The 18,314-nt window shown below is 38.5% G+C and overlaps 1 pseudogene; it reads left to right on the forward strand.

Annotated features, from left to right (window-relative positions):
* The first annotated feature begins 2,704 nt into the window (after positions 1-2,704).
* Positions 2,705-3,376, forward strand: LOC118888295 (annotated as a pseudogene).
* Positions 3,377-18,314: the final 14,938 nt, after the last annotated feature.

An 18,314-nucleotide genomic window follows, 5' to 3' on the forward strand; every position in this document is an offset into this window, starting at 1 on the left:
GAACTAACTGCATGGAGCTATTCAAAGTCTCGGAAAAGAAAAGAACAGAAGGCAGATAGGGGAAGAATACCAGAATTCAAAGTAACACCAACCTGGTAGTGAACTTACCATTCTTTCCCTCTGGTATACCCTAGTCTAAATTAATGCATAGCCAGAAACTAAGCAGTGAGCATTGTGCTTCAGACTGAGAAAGCATCTCTAGTTCTGGCTTGAGTTATTCAGAGAGAGTACAGAAATCCTGTTTTGGTTTTTATTTTTTCTTTCCTCCATTCTCTGTGACTCAGTCCCCAAGCAATTCCATGGTGGCAACAACAATGCAGCTAGGGGAAACCACAAGAATTGAAACTTTGAGGAGAGAAACCTTTCTCTCCATTCAGGGAGCTGCAGTTCCAAGAGGATGGGGAAAAAACATTGCTTTTTTTCTCTCTGACTTCCCACTGGTTGGCCCCAGATGTAGTCCAACTGCAGATATGGAGAGTCACTGGCTGGAGGACTGAAAAGGGTAGCTCAAGGGAACCAGAACCTACTAAAAAGATGATGGAGAGAGGAGCCCAGAAAAGCAACACCATCATGTTGTTTATAAACAGCCTGAGCAAGCATGGATCTAATCCTGATCAGCATACCAAAGACTGTGAGAACTGAACTAAGGGACAGACATCCACTAGTACCAGACTGACCAATGAGTGTCCTGCACATGCAGGACAAATCTGAATAGCACTGCACAGGCTTTGAAAACTAAATTGATATTGGAACCACAGCCCCCAGAATTTGAAAAACTGTGGCATGAATTTAACCAGGTTGATTGACAGCTAAAATAAAAACATCAACATTTCTATAAAATTTAGACAAGACCCAGAGGCTCATAACATAATATTCAAAATATCTAGACACAATAAAAAACTAATCTATGAAGACCCTTAAAAATCTCAACTCACATGAAAAAAGACAATGAACAGAAGTTGACAATGAGATGACACAGAATTTGGAATTACCTAGTAAGGACTTTAAAGCAGCCATTATAAAACTGTTCGAACATGCAATTATGAACACTCTCAACACAAACAGAAAAATAGAAACTCTCATCAAATAAACAGAACAGAGATCAGCAAACTGCAAGCTGTGGGCCAACACAGACTATGAGCAAAAATTATTTTTACATTTTGAAAGATTGTTGAAAAGGATTATGCAACATAGACTGTATGTGATTCACAAAGCCTAAAATATATCTTGTCCTTTACAGAAAGTTTGCTAACACCTGAAATAGAAGCTATAAAGAACCAAATGGGAATGTTCACACTGGAAAATATAATAAGCAAAATTAAAAAAAAAAAAACCCAAACACCTCACTGGATGGACTCAATAGCAGAATGGATGTGAAAAAGGAGAGAGACAGTAAACTTGAAAATAGATCAATATAAATTATCCAGTCTAAAAAGCAGACAGGAAAAAAGACTGAAAAAAAGAGAACAGAGCATCAAGTACCTATAAGATTATAACAAAAAAAACCCTAAATTCCCAACCATTGGTGTCCCAGGCACTTGGCCAATAGGTACATGAAAACGTACTCAACATCACTAATCATCAGGAAATTGTAGATCAAAACCACAATGAGATATTACCTCACACCTTTTAGAATGGGTATTATCAAAAAGACAAGAGAGGGGCTTCCCTGGTGGCGCAGCGGTTGAGAATCCACCTGCCAATGCAGGGGACACAGGTTCGATCCCTGGTCTGGGAAGATCCCACATGCCGCGGAGCAACTAAGCGTGTGCGCCACAACTACTGAGCCTGTGTGCCACAACTACTGAGCCCGCGTGCCACAACTACTGAAGCCCACACGCCTAGAGCCCATGCACCACAATGAGGGAAGCCACCGCAGTGAGAAGCCCGCGCACTGCAACAAAGAGTAGCCCCCACTCGCCGCAACTAGAGAAAGTCCACGCGCAGCAACAAAGACCCAACACAGCCAAAAATAAATACATAAAATAAATAAATTTATTAAAAAAAGAATAAAAAAAAAGACAAGAGATAACAAATGCTACTGAGGATGTGGAGAAAATGGAATCCTTGTAATGCAATGTAAATTGATAAATTGGTACAGCCACTATGGAAAACACTATGGGTTCCTCAAAAAATTAAAAACATAACTACCATGTGATCCAACCAAAGGAACTGAAATCATAATCTCAAATTGATATCTGCACTGCCACGTTCACTGCAGCATTAGTCACAATGGCTAAGACATGGAAGCAACTTAAATGTCCACTGATGGAAGAATGGATAAAGAAAATGTGGTATATGTATACACTGGAATATCATTCAGCTATAAAAAAAAGAAGGAAAAACTGCCAATTGTGACAGCATTGATGAACCTGGAGGACATTACGCTACATTAAAAAAAAAGGTGCAGAGGCGGCACATGCCCGCCTGCCCGGCCCCGCGGCGGCGCGTCACGCTCTCCCCCACCCGGAGCCGACGAGCCCGGAGGCAGCAGGCGGTGGCCGCGCGGCTGCTGTTACTGCTACTGCTGCTGCTGCTGCAGTGGGGCAGGTGGCGGTGACTGGCGGCGACCGAGGTGGCGGCAGCGAGCGATGATTTAACCCAGAGACTGACTCCACTATAGAAACACCCACAGTTCTATCAATGACTGGAGAAAGATAGTGGCAACAGGCAAAGGAAAAACAGCTCTGATATACTAAGGACAATGAGTATGCTAAAACCAAGTGGGCTTAAGGCCCCTACGAAGATCCTTAAGCCTGGAAGCACAGCCTTAAAGACACCTGCTTCTGTTGCAGCTCCAAGAGAAAAAACAATAACCAGTGAAAAAGCATCAAGCACTCCGTCTGCTGAGACACAAGAGGAGTTTGTGGATGATTTTCGAGTTGGAGAGTGAGTCTGGGTGAATGGGAACAAGACTGGATTTATCCAGTTCCTGGGAGAAACCCAGTTTGCACCAGGCCAACGGGCCAGGATCGTTTTAGATGAACCCATAGGCAAGAATGATGGTTCAGTGGCAGGAATTCGGTATTTCCAGTGTGAGCCTTTAAAGGGCATATTCACCCGACCTTCAAAGTTGACGAGGAAGGTGCAGGCAGAAGATGAAGCCGACGGCCTGCAGACAACTCATGCATCCAGAGCGACTTCGCCTCTGTCCACTTCAACAGCCAGCATGGTGTCCTCTTCCCCAGCCACCCCCTCAAATATTCCCCATAAATCGCCCCAGCCAACCGCAAAGGAACCTTCAGCTATGTCTCAGATCAGCAACCTTACAAAAACCACCAGTGAATCTATTTCCAACCTTTCAGAGGCCGGCTCAATCAAGAAAGGAGAAAGAGAGCTCAAAATTGGAGACCGAGTATTGGAGACGCGGATTTGATCCCTGGTCCAGGAACTGAGGTCCCACGTGCCAAGGGGCAACCAAGTCCATGCGCTCTGGAACCTGCGCGCCACAACTAGAGAGAAGACTGTGCACGGCAGCTAAGACCCAATGCAGCCAAATAAATAAATATTAAGGGGAAAAAAAGCAGGTGCAAAAGGACAAATATATTACATGATCTGACTTATATGAGGAATTTAAAATAGTCCAACTCATAGAAACACAGAGTAAAATGGTAGCTTCCAGGGGTGGAGGAAGGAGAAAATGAGGAGGTATTAGTCAAAAGGTACAAAGTTTCAGTTATGCAAGATGAATAAGTCCTAGAGATCTACTTTACAGCATATTGCCTGTTAACAATACTGTACTGTATACTTAAAATTTTTCTAAGAGGGTAGATCTTATATTAAGTGTTCTTATAAAAATAATAATAAATAAAGAGGGTGGTAGGAAACTTTTGGAGGTAATTAATATGTTTATGGCACGGATTGGTGGTGATGAATTCTCAGATGTATACTTACCTCTAAACTTGTCAAACTTTATAGATTAATTATGCAGTTTTTGGTTTGTCAATCACACCTCAATAAAATTGTTTAAAAAAATGAAGCTCGGCAAATCCCTAACAGGATAAGTCCAAAAAAAATCATGCTCAGACACACCATAAGCTAACTGCTGAAAACTAAAGACAAAGGAATAATCATGAAAACAAATAGAAAAGCAATTCAATTCTTATAAAGGAACAATAAAACCACTATATCACAACTCTAATAGGTAAAAGTAAAAGGACTGACCATACCAAGTGTTGGTAAGGATGTAAAGCAACCTGCACTCTCATATGCTGCTGGTGGGAGCATAAAATGGTTCAACCTCTTAGGAAAACACTGTACTAGTTTCATAAAATGTTAAACATACATCTAACATATGACTCAGCCATTCCACTCCTACGATACCCAAGAGAAATAAAAACATATATCCACACAAAAACTTATACATGAATATTTAAAGAAGTTCTATTTGTATTAGATTTAAAAACAGCTAAAAACTGGAAAAAATCTGAATATACATCAACAGATGACTGGATAAACAAATCGTGGTATATCCATATAATAGAATTTTACTCTGCAATAAAAAAGAACTATTGATATGAAAAAATACATGGATAAATCTCAAAATCATTATACTGAGTGAAAGAAGCCAAATCAAAAAAAGGATATACTGTATGATTCCATTTACATAAAAATTCCAGAAAATGCAGACAAATTTATAAAGACAAAATTAATCAGTGGTGCCTGGGTATGAAGGAGGTGGCAGGGGAGGGGGAAGAGGAAGGACAAAAGAAATCTTTTGGGGGTTATGGAAAGGCTCATAATCTTGATTGTAATGATGGTTTCATGAGTGTACACATATGCCAAAACTCATCAAACTGTACAATTTAAATGTATGTGATTTACTATACCTCAATAAAGCTCTTCTGAAAATGCCAATTTCATAAAAGATAAAGGCAAATTACTAAGGATACTAAAGAGACAGAACAACTAAATGCAAAGCATAACCCTGAACTGGATCCTGGACTGGAGGGAAAAAACATATGCTATAAAGTACAATTAGGACTTCCCTGGTGGCCCAGTGGTTAAGATGCCATGCTTCCAATGCAGGGGGCACAGGTTTGAACCCTGGTCAGGGAACTAAGATCCCACATGCCGCATGGCCAAAAAAAAAATTATTAAAAAAATTAATAATAAAGTACAATTAACAAAATTAGAATATGGATTGTACACTAAAGAATTTATGGGACTTCCCTAGTGGCGCAGTGGTTAAGAATCCACCTGTCAATGCAGGGGCCATGGGTTCAATGCAGCCAAAAAATAAATAAAATAAAATAAAAAAGCTTTAGGACATGCCCTTAAAAAAAAAAGAACTTATGAATGTTAAATTTCTTGAATTTGATCACTTTACTGTGTTTATAAAGAGGGGCTATTCTATTCTTAAGAAATATACACTGAAGTACTAAGCAGTAAAGCTGCCTGATGAGCGCAATCTTCTCTCAATAAAGAAAACAATATGATGTATCAAAATTTATAGAAAAAAACACACGCAAATCTCAATTGATTAAAAATAAAGCATTTCACAAAGTCCAACAACCTTTCACAATAAAAACGCACAAAGAAGGAATAGAAGGTAACTTCTTCAACATGGTGAAAGCTGTATATGAGAAACAGCTAACATCATATTCAATGGTGAAAGACAGAAAGCTTGTCCTCTAAAATCAAGAACAAGACATGATGCCAGCTTTCATCACTCCTATTCAACTTAGTACTGGAAGTTCTAGTCAGAGCAATTAAACAAGAAAAAGAAACAAAAGACATCCATATTGGAAAGGAAGAAGTAAAACTATGTCTATTCACAGGTGACATGATCTTCTATGTATAAAATCCTAAAGAACCTTTTAAAAATGTAGAGGTAATAAATGAATCCAGCAAAATTGCAGGTTACAAAACCAACACACAAAATCAGTTACATTTCTATACACCAGAAATGAGCAATCAATTAAGAAAATTAAGAAAAAAATCCCATTTACAATATCATCAAAAAGAATAAAATATTTAGGAATAAACTTAACCAAGGAGGTGTAGACTTGTACACTGAAAACTAGAAAACACTGCTGAAAGAAATTAAAGACCTAAATAAACAGAAAGACATCTCACTCTCATGGGTTGAAAGACAGTATTGTAAAAATGACACTATCCAAAGAGATACATAGATTCAACGTAACACCTATCAAAAGCCCAATAGCCCTTTTTGAAGAAATTTTAAAAACCTATGCTAAGGGCTTCCCTGGTGGCACAGTGGTTGAGAGTCTGCCTGCCAATGCAGGGGACATGGGTTCGAGCCCTGGTCTGGGAGGTTCCCACATGCCGTGGAGCAACTGGGCCCGTGAGCCACAATTGCTGAGCCTGCGCGTCTGGAGCCTGTGCTCCGCAACAGGAGAGGCCACGATAGTGAGAGGCCCATGCACCGTGATAAAGAGTGGCCCCCGCTTGCCGCAACTAGAGAAAGCCCTCGCACAGAAATGAAGACCCAACACAGCCATAAATAAATAAATAAAACTAAAAAAAAAAAAACCTATGCTAAAATTCATATAGATTCTCAAGGGACCCAGAGGAGCCAAAATAATTTTGGAAAAGAACAAAGTTGGAGGTCTCCCACTTCCTGATTTCAAATGTACAGTACAACCAAGTTACAATAATCAGTGTGATACTGGTATATAAATAGACATATAGACCAATACAATACAATAGAAAGCACAGAAATATAACTGATATCTATGGTCAAATGATTTTTTTTTAAGATGGTGAAGATTTTAGTTTATTTTATTTTTTTAACATCTTTATTGGAGTATAATTGCTTTACAATAGTGTGTTAGTTTCTGCTTTGTAACAAAGTGAATCAGTTATACATATACATATGTTCCCATATCTCTTCCCTCTTGCGTCTCCCTCCCTCCCACCCTCCCTATCCCACCCCTCTAGGTGGTCACAAAGCACAGAGCTGATCTCCCTGTGCTATGCAGCTGCTTCCCACTAGCTATCTACTTTACGTTTGGTAGTGTATATATGTCCATGCCACTCTCTCACTTTGTCGCAGCTTACCCTTCCCCCTCCCGGTATCCTCAAGTCCATTCTCTAGTAGGTCTGTCTTGATTCCCATCTTGCCCCTTAGGTTCTTCATGACCATTTTTTTTTCTTAGATTCCATATATATGTGTTAGCATACTGTATTTGTTTTTCTCTTTCTGACTTACTTCACTCTGTGTGACAGACTCTAGGTCCATCCACCACACTACAAATAACTCAATTTCGTTTCTTTTTATGGCTGAGTAATATTCCATTGTATATATGTGCCACATCTTCTTTATCCATTCATCTGTCAGCGGACACTTAGGTTGCTTCCATGTCCTGGCTATTGTAAATAGAGCTGCAATGAACATTGTGGTACATGTCTCTTTTTTTTTTAAATTTATTTTATTATTTATTTTTGGCTTCATTGGGTCTTCGTTGCTGCGCGTGGCTTTCTCTAGTTGTGGCGAGTGGGCGCTACTCTTCGCTGCGGTGCGCGGGCTTCTCTTGTTGTGGTGGCTTCTCTTTTTGTGGTGGCTTCTCTTGTTACAGAGCACGGGCTCTAGGCATGTGGGCTTCAGTAGTTGTGGCTCGCGGGCTCTAGAGCACAGACTCAGTAGTTGTGGCACATGGGCTTAGTTGCTCTGTGGCATGTGGGATCTTCCTGGACCAGGGCTCGAACCCGGGTCCCCTGCATTGGCAGGCGGATTCTTAACCACTGCGCCACCAGGGAAGTCCCTATGTCTCTCTCTTTTTTTTTTTTGTCTCTTTTTGAAGTATGGTTTTCTCAGGGTATATGCCCAGTAGTGGGATTGCTGGGTCGTATGGTAGTTCTATTTTAGTTTTTTAAGGAACCTCCATACTGTTCTCCATAGTGGCTGTATCAATTTACATTCCCACCAACAGTGCAAGAGGGTTCCCTTTTCTCCACACCCTCTCCAGCATTTATTGTTTCTAGATTTTTTGATGATGGCCATTCTGACTGGTGTGAGGTGATACCTCATTGTAGTTTTCATTTGCATTTCTCTAATGATTAGTGATGTTGAGCATTCTTTCATGTGTTTGTTGGCAATCTGTATATCTTCTTTGGAGAAACGTCTATTTCGGTCTTCTGCCCATTTTTGGATTGGGTTATTTGTTTTTTTGATATTGAGCTGCATGAGCTGCTTTAAATTATGGAGATTAATCCTTTGTCAGTTGCTTCCCTTGCAAATATTTTCTCCCATTCTGAGGGTTGTCTTTTGGTCTTGTTTACGGTTTCCTTTGTTGTGCAAAAGCTTTTAAGTTTCATTAGGCCCCATTTGTTTATTTTTGTTTTTATTTCCATTATCCTAGGAGGTGGGTCAAAAAGGATCTTGCTGTGATGTATGTCATAGAGTGTTCTGCCTATGTTTTCCTCTAAGAGTTTGATGGTGTCTGGCCTTACATTTAGGTCTTTAATCCATTTTGAGTTTATTTTTGTGTATGGTGTTAGGGAGTGTTCTAATTTCATACTTTTACATGTACCTGTCCAGTTTTCCCAGCACCACTTATTGAAGAGGCTGTCTTTTCTCCACTGTGTATTCTTGCCTCCTTTATCAAGGATAAGGTGACCTTATGTGTGTGGGTTTATCTCTGGGCTTTCTATCCTGTTCCATTGATCTATATTTCTGTTTTTGTGCCAGTACCATACTGTCTTGATTACTGTAGCTTTGTAGTATAGTCTGAAGTCAGGGAGCCTGATTCCTCCGGCTCCATTTTTCGTTCTCAAGATTGCTTTGGCTATTCGGGGTCTTTTGTGTTTCCATACAAATTGTGAAATTTTTTGTTCTAGTTCTGTGAAAAATGCCATTGGTAGTTTGATAGGGATTGCATTGAATCTGTAGATTGCTTTGGGTAGTAGTGTCATTTTCACAATGTTGATTATTCCAATCCAAAAACATGGTATATCTCTCCATCTATTTGTATCATCTTTAATTTCTTTCATCAGTGTCTTATAATTTTCTGCATACAGGTCTTTTGTCTCCTTAGGTAGGTTTATTCCTAGATATTTTATTCTTTTTGTTGCAATGGTAAATGGGAGTGTTTTCTTAATTTCACTTTCAGATTTTCCATCATTAGTGTATAGGAATGCCAGAGATTTCTGTGCATTAATTTTGTATCCTGCTACTTTACCAAATTCACTGATTAGCTCTAGTAGTTTTCTGGTAGCATCTTTAGGATTCGACAAGGATGCAAGAACATTCAATTGGGAAAGAATAATCTCTTCAACAAATTGTACTAGAATAATTGGATATCCACATGTAAAATAATGAAGTTAGACCCTTACCTTACACCATACACAAAATTAACTCAAAATGGATCAAACGCCTGAATTTAAGAGCTAAAGCTGTAAAACTCTCAGAGAAAAATATAGGGGAAAACCTTCATGACCTTGAATTTGGTCATAGTTTCTTAAATATGACACCAAAAGCACAGGCAACAAAAGAAACCGATAAATTGTACTTCATCAAAATGAAAAAATTTTGTTCATCAAAGGACACTATCAAAAAAAGTGAAAAAAAAAAAAAGTGAAAAGACAACCCACAAAATGGGCAAAAATACTTGCAAATCATATAAGGGTTTAATATCCAGACTATATAAAGAAGCCTTACAACTCAACAACCAAAAGCAAAACAGCCCTATTTTTCCTGAAGTATAGTTGATTTTAACAATGTCATGCTATCAGGTGTACAGCACAGTGATTCAGATATATATACATATATATACACATATATATATGTATATATATATATACGTTTGCATATATATATACATATATATATGTATATTATATATACATGTGTGTATATATATATATATAGAGAGAGAGAGAGAGAGAGAGAGTGAGAGAGAGAGAGAGAGAGAGAGGGATTCTTTTCCCATATAGGTTATTACAGAGTATGGAGCATAGTTCCCTGTGCTATACAGTAGGTCCTTGTTGGTCATCTATTTTATATAAATAGTAGTGTGTATATGTTAATCCCAACCCCTAATTTATCCCTCCCCCCACTTTTCCCCTTTGGTAAACAAAAGTTTGTTTTCTATGTCTCTGAGTCTGTTTGTATATTGTAAATAAGCTCATTTGTATCTTTTTTTTTTGGATTTCACATATAAGCAGTATCATATTTGTCTTTGTCTGGCTTACTTCACTTAGTATGATAATCTCTATGTCCACCCATGTTGCTGCAAATAGCATTATTTCATTCTTTCTTATGGCTGAATAATATTCCATTGTGTTCATATATACATATATATATATACACACACACACACACACACACACATCTTCTTTATTCATTCATCTGTTGATGGACACTTAGGTTGCTTCCATGTCTTGGCTATTGTAAATAGTGCTGCAATGAACATTGGGGTGCAAGTATCTTTTTGAATTATAGCTTTCTCCGGATATATGCCCAGGAGTGGGATTGCAGGATCGTATATGGTAACCCTGTTTTTAGTTTTTTAAGGAACCTCCACACTGTTCTCCATAGTGGCTGCATCAATTTACATTCCCTCTGACAGTGTAGGAGGGTTCCTTTTTCTCCACACCCTCTCCAGCATTTATTTTTAGACTTTTTGATGATAGCCATTCTTTTTAATTTTTTAAAAATTTATTTATTTATTTATTTATTTATCGCTGTAATGGGTCTTCGTTGCTGCGCACAGGCTTTCTCTAGTTGCGGCGAGCAGGGGCTACTCTTCGTTGCAGTGCACAGGCTTCTCATTGCGGTGGCTTCTCTTTTTGCGGAGCACGGCCTCTAGGTGCACGGGCTTCAGTAGTTGTGGTACGTGGCCTAGTAGCTGTGGCTCGCAGGCTCTAGAGTTCAGGCTCAGTAGTTGTGGCACACAGGCTTAGCTGCTCTGCAGCATGTGGGATCTTCCTGGACCAGGGCTCGAACCCTTGTCCCCTGCATTGGCAGGCAGATTCTTAACCACTGCGCCATCAGGGAAGAACCTCGATGATGGCCATTCTGACTGGAGTGAGGTGATACCTCACTGTAGGAAAAACAACCCAATTTTATTTATTTATTTTTTTATTTAAACAACAGGATTTATTTCTTACAGTTCTGAAGGCTAGAAAGTCCCAAGATCAAGGTTTAGCCAACACTCTTCTATGGTGAAGGCTCTCTTCCTGGTTTGCAGACAGCTTCCTTCTTGCATGGTGGGGCAGGGGGTGCGAGGAAAGCAAGTTCTCTGGTGCCTCTTCTTATAAGGGTACTAATCTCATCACAAGGGCCCTACCTCGTCTAAACCTAATTACCTCCCAAAGGTGCTATCACCAAACACATTGAGAGTTAGGGCTTCAGCATCTGAACTCGGGGCAGAGGGGACACAGTTCAGTTCACAGCATTTTGTAAAAACTGGCACCAGAAGAAATGCTAATTTCTTTTAATGTTCAGCAGCTTATAACACCATTTATAACAACATTTAACTTGATATTAATACATTTGTAATCTTAAAAAAACAACCGAATTTTAAAAGAGGCAAAGGACTTTAGTAGACATTTCTCCAAAGAAGCTATATAAATAGCCAATAAGCACATGAAAAGATGCTCAATGTCATTAGATATCAGGAAAATGCAAACCAAAGGCACAATGAGAAACCACTTCACACCTACTAAGATGGCTAGAATAATAATTTTTTTAAGCCCAGAAAATAACAAGTGTTGGTGAGGATGTGGAGGAACTAGAACCCTCATTCAACTGCTGGTGGGAATGTAAAATGGTGCAGCCACTATGAAAAACAGTTTGGTGGTTCTTCAAAAAGTTAAACATAAAATTACCATGTTACCAACCATTCCAGTCCTAGATATATATCCAAAAGAATTAAAAACAGGAATTCGAACAGATACTTGTACATCAATGTTCATAGCAGCACTATTCACAATAACCAAAAGGTGGAAACAACTCAAGCATCCATCAATTGATGAACAGATAAACAAAATGAGGTATATACATAAAATGAAATATTATTCAACCATAGAAAGGAATACAGTTTCGATACATGCCACAACATGGACCTTGAAAATATTAATGCTAAATGAAATAAGCCAGACATAAAAGGATAAATATTGTATGATTCCACTTATATGAAATATTTAGAAGAAGCAAATTCATAGAGACAGAAAGTAAATTAGAGGTTAGCAGGGGAGGCAGTAATGAGGAGTAATTGTGTAATAGGTACATAATTTCTATGGGTACAGAGTGGTGATGGTTGTACAACACTGTGAATGTACTTAATGCCACTGAATTGTACACTTAAAATGGTTAAAATGGCAAATTTTATATATTTTAGCACAGTAAAAATTATAGTAGAATGTCAGCAAATGAATATAAAAAGAAGGATGGAATTAGAAAAATAGCCAGTTGTCAACCTTCACAGTACTAATTTAGGCAAGAAATCTCCATGGATGGTGCAAGTGGGATGAGAAATTGGATTTTACATAGTCTCAAAGTATCACCTCACAAAACACTTAGAAATAACAAAGGGAAAAAATACTTAAGTTTACATAGGCGAAACCTGGAAGACACCATTTTAACTAAGAAATCCAAGTTAGCACCACCAACAATAGAGTAAATTGATCCTGCATGCCACCCAATAGAATCACTTCTATGATCTTTTGGCCCCAAATTCATAACCTGGTCTAATCATGAGGCAACTTTGAACAAACCTTAATTTGGTAAGCATGGGGGAACTGGGAAGGATTTAAGGGTTCAAACTTGCAACTAGTAGATAAGTTCTAGAAATCTAATGTACAACATAGTGATTACAGTCAACAATACTGTGCTATAAATTTTTAAATTGCTAAAAGACTAGAGCTTAACTGTTCTCAACACAATAAAATGATATTTATGTGACATGATAAAGGTGTTAGCTAACACTACTGCAGTAATCATATTGCAACATATAAGTGTACCAAATCAACATGTCATACACTTCAAATTTATACAATATTATATGTCAATTATATCTCAATAAAATTTCTTTTTACTTTTTAAAAAACAAATTAAGTCACATTCTACAAAATGACTGTTCTGTAATCTTCAAAACTGTCAAGGTCATGAAAGTCAAGGGAAGAGTGAGAAAGTGTTCCACTGAAAGAGACTGGCGACTAGGTGAATCCTAGGTTGAATCCATTCTGTGTAAAGAACAATATTGAGAAACTTGAACGGGGTCTCTGGTAAAAGGGTATACAGGAGTTCTTTGTACTATTCCTATAATAGTTTTGTAACCCCTGAGGGGTGGCTGAGAAGGGGGAGGGGTTCCCACACCTGGAGGGACCCTCAGGGGCTTGGATCAGGGGTGAGCGCACCCAGGATTTCCCCTGCTCAAGGCTGGGGAAGTCTGCCCGGCTCTCTGGCAGGGTCTTACGCCCTCAGAGGCCCCTTCTGTGCCGTGCTGGTCCTGCGAGTGTAGGGGGAGAACAGGAGAGGCCAGGGGTTGGGGGGAGAAGACAGGCAGTCAGGAGGGCCCCTCCAGGACCAGAGGAGTGGGAGAGGAGTGGAGGGCGTGGGCCCCGCCCACCCAAGCCCAGGAAACCTGCTGGGCTCCCAGGCCGGGTCCCCCACCCTCAATGGCCCCCTCGAGGCCATGTGGGTCCTGGGGGCATAGGAGGGAGGCTAGGGAGATCAGAGGTAGAGAGCACGCCAGGGCCCCTTCAGTTCCTTTGAGCCTAAGCCCCACCCCCTAAACGCCCCAGGGCCTTTTCCAGCCCTGTGGGTCCTAAGCATACGCCCCGCCCACCATCCAAACCCTGCCCCTGCTTAGGCCCCACCCACCACAGCCATGGCCTTTTCCACTTTTTCTTTTTTCTCCTCCTCTTTTTTACTATTGTGGTTCAGTTTTACCTTCCAGTTGTTGTTTCATCTATATGTTTATCTTTATATTCTTCATAACGTATCTGTTAGTTTCCTAGTCTAATTTTATTTTTTACTTTGTTATTGTTCTTTTTTTTTTTTCCCACCCCGTGTGACTTGCAGGATCTTGGTTCACAAGCCGGGGGTTGGGCTGAAGCTCCTGCGGTGGGAGTTCCAAGTCCGATCCACTGGATTAACAGAGAGCCTCAGACCCCAGGGAATATTCATAGGAGTGAGGTCTCACGGAGGTCCTCATCTCAGCACCAAGACCCAGCTCTACCAAACAGCCTACAAATTCCAGTATTGGAAGCCTCAGTCCAAACAACCAGTAGGACAGGAACACAATCCCACTCAACAAAAAAAAAAAAAAAAAAAAAAAACACAGACAGCAAAAAAATACATCACAGACGAAGAAGCAAGGTAAAAACCTACAAGACCAAATAAATTAGGAGGAAATAGGCAATCTACCTGAAAAAGGATCAGAGTAATGATAGCAAAGATGATCCAGAATCTCAGAAATAGAATGGAGGCACGGATTGAAAAATTACAAGAAATGTTTAACAGAGATGAACAACACAATAACTGCAATGAAATATACACTAGAAAGAATCAATAACAGAAGAACTGAGGCAAAAGGAGGAATAAGTGAGGTGGAAGACAAAATGGTGGAAATAACTGCCAAGGAGCAGAATAAAGAAAAAAGAATGAAAAGAATTGAAGACAATCTCAGAGACCTCTGTGACAACACTAAATGCACCAATATTCAAATTATAGGGGTCCCAGAAGAAGAGAAAAAGACAGGGTCTGAGAAAATATTTGAAGAGATTATAGTCAAAAACTTCCATAACGTGGGAAATGAAATAGTCACCAAGTCCAGGAAGTGCAGAGAGTCCCATAAGGATAAACTCTAGGAGAAACACATCAGGACACATATTAATCAAACTAACAAAAATTAAATTCAAAGAAAAAATATTAAAAGCAGCAAGGGAAAAACAAAAAATAACATACACAGGAATCCCCATAAGGTTATCAGCTGATTTTTCAGCAGAAACTCTGCAGGCCAGAAGGGAGTGGCAGGATATACTTAAAGTGAGGAAAGAGAAGAACCTACAACCAAGATTACTCTACCCAGCAAGGATTTCATTCAGATTCGACGGAGAAATCAGAAGCTTTTCAGACAAACAAAAGGTAAGAGAATTCAGCACCACCAAACCAGCTTTACAGCAAATGCTAAAGAAACTTCTCTAGGGGGGAAACACAAGACAAGAAAAAGACCCACAAAAACAAACCCAAAACAATTAATAAAATGTCAATAGGAACATACATATTGATAATAACCTTGAATGTAAATGCATTAAATGCCCTAACCAAAGGACACAAACTGGCTGAATGGATACAAAAAACAAGACCCATATATATGCTGTCTACAAGAGACCCACTTCAGACCTAGGGACACATACAGACTGAAAGCTAAGGGATGGAAAAAGATATTCCATGCAAAGGGAAATCAAAAGGAAGCTGGAGTAGCAATACTCGTATCAGATAAAATAGACTTTAAAATAAAGACTCTTACAAGAGATAAGGAAGGACACTACATAATGATCAAGGGATCAATCCAAGAAGATATAACAATTATAAATATGTATGCACCCAACATAGGAGCACCTCAATACATAAGGCAAATGCTAACAACCATGAAAGGTAAAATCGACAGTAACATAATAATAGTAGGGGACTTTAACACGCCACTTACACCAATGGACAGATCATGCAAACAGAAAATAAATAAGGAAACACAAGCTTTAAATGACACAATAGACACAGATAGATTTAACTGATATTTATAGAACACTCCACCCAAAAGTGGCAGAATACACTTTCTTCTCAAATGCACATGGAATATTCTCCAGGATAGATCACATCTTAGGTCACAAGTCAAGCCTCAGAAAATTTAAGAAAATTGAAATCATATCAAGCATCTTTTCTGACCACAACGCTATAAGATTGCAAATCAATTACAGGAAAATATCTGTAAAATACACAAATACAAGGAGGCTAAACAGTGTGTTACTAAATAACCAAGAGATCACTGAAGAAATTAAAGAAGAAATTTAAAAAATACAGAGAAACAAATGACAATGAAAACACGACGACCCAAAACCTATGGGACACAGCAAAAGCAGCTCTAAGAGGGAAGTTTATAGCAATTCAATCTCACCTCAAGAAACAAGAAAAATCTCAAATAAACAATCTAACCCTATACCTAAAGCAACTAGAGAAAGAAGAAAAAAGAAAACCCAAAGTCAGTAGAAGCAAAGAAATCATAAAGATCAGAGCAGACATAAATGAAACAGAAATGAAGAAAACAATAGCAAAGATCAATAAAACTAAAAGTTGATTCTTTGAGAAGATAAACAAAATTGATAAATCCTTAGCCAGACTCATCAAGAAAAAAAAAGAAGAGGATGCAAATCAATAAAATTAGAAATGAAAAAGGAGAAATCACAACTGACACTGCAGAAATACAAAGGATTATAAGAGACTACTACAAACAACTATAGGCCAATAAAATGGACAACCACGAAGAAATGGACAAATTCTTGGAAAAGTACAATTTTCCAAGACTGAACCAGGAAGAATTAGAAAATATAAACAGACCTATTACAAATAATGAAGTTGAAACTGTAATTAAAAATCTTCCAACAAACAAAAGTCAAAGACCAGATGGCTTCACAGCCTAATTCTATCAAACATTTAAAGCAGAGCTAACACCGATCCTTCTCAAACTCTTCCAAACAATTGCAGAGGAAGGAACACTCCCAAATTCATTCTACGAGGCCACCATCACCCTGATACCAAAACCAAAAATATATATCACAAAAAAAGGAAAATATAGACCAATATCACTGATGAACATAGATGCAAAAATCCTGAACAAAATACTAGCAAACAGAATCCAACAACATATTAAAAGGATCATACCCCATGATCAAGTGGGATCTATCCCAGGGATGCAAGGATTCTTCAATATACGCAAACCACTGTGATACACCATATTAACAAATTAAGGAATATAAACCATATGATCATCTCAATAGATGCAGAAAAAGCTTTTGACAAAATTCAACACCAATTTATGATAAAATCTCTCCAGAAAATGGGCATAGAGAGAACCTACCTCAACACAATAAAGGCGATATATGACAAACCCACAGCAAACATCATACTCAACGGTGAAAAACTGAAAGCGTTTCCACTAACATCAGGAACAGGACAAGGATGTCCACTCTCACCACTCTTATTCAACATAGTTTTGGAAGTCTTTGCCATGCAATCAGAGAAGAAAAAGATATAAAAGGAATACAAATTGGGAAAGAATTAGTAAAACTGTCACAGTTTGCAAATGACACGATATTGTACATAGAAAATCCTAAAGATGCTACCAGAAAACTGCTAGAACTAATCAAGGAATTTGGTAAGGTTGCAGGATACAAAATTAATGCACAGAAATCTCTGGTATTCCTATACACTAACAACGAAAAATCAGAAAGAGAAATTAAGGAAACAATCCCATTTACCATCACAACAAAAAGACGAAAATACCTAGGAATAAACCTACCTAAGGAGGCAAAAGACTGGTACTCAGAAAACTATAAAACACTGATGAAAGAAATCAAAGATGACATAAACAGACGGAGAAATATAACATGTTCTTGGATTGGAAGAATCAATATTGTGAAAATGACTATACTACCCAAAGCAATCTACAGATTCCATGCAATTCCTATCAAACTACCAATGGCATTCTTCACAGAATTAGAACAAAACATTTTACAATAGGTATGGAAACACAAAAGACCATGAATAGCCAAAGCAATCTTGAGAAAGAAAAACAGAGCTGTAGGAACAGGCACCCCAAATTCAAACTATACTACAAAGCTACAGTAATCAAGACAGTATGGTACTGGCACAAAAACAGAAATATAGACCAATGGTACAGGATAGAATGCCCAAAGATAAACCCATGAACATATGGTCACCTTATCTTTGATAAAGAGGCAAGAATATATAATGGAGAAAAGACATCCTCTTCAGTAAGCTGTGCTGGGAAAACTGGACAGCTACATGTAAAAGAATGAAATTAGGACACTCCCTAACACCATACACAAAAATAAAATCCAAATGGATTAAAGACCTAAATGTAAGACCAGACACTATAAAACTCTTAGAGGAAAACATAGGAAAAACACTCTTTGACATAAACCACAGCAAGGTATTTTTTGACCCACCTCCTAGAGTAATGGAAATAAAAACAAAAATAAACAAATGGAACCTAATGAAACTTAAAACTTTTGCACAGCAAAGGAAACCATAAACAAGACAAAAAGACAACCCTCAGAATGGGAGAAAATATTTGCAAATGAAACAACGGACAAAGGATTAATCT

Source organism: Balaenoptera musculus, chromosome X (genome assembly GCF_009873245.2).
Source record: "Balaenoptera musculus isolate JJ_BM4_2016_0621 chromosome X, mBalMus1.pri.v3, whole genome shotgun sequence".
Classification (NCBI taxonomy): Eukaryota; Metazoa; Chordata; class Mammalia; order Artiodactyla; family Balaenopteridae; genus Balaenoptera; species Balaenoptera musculus.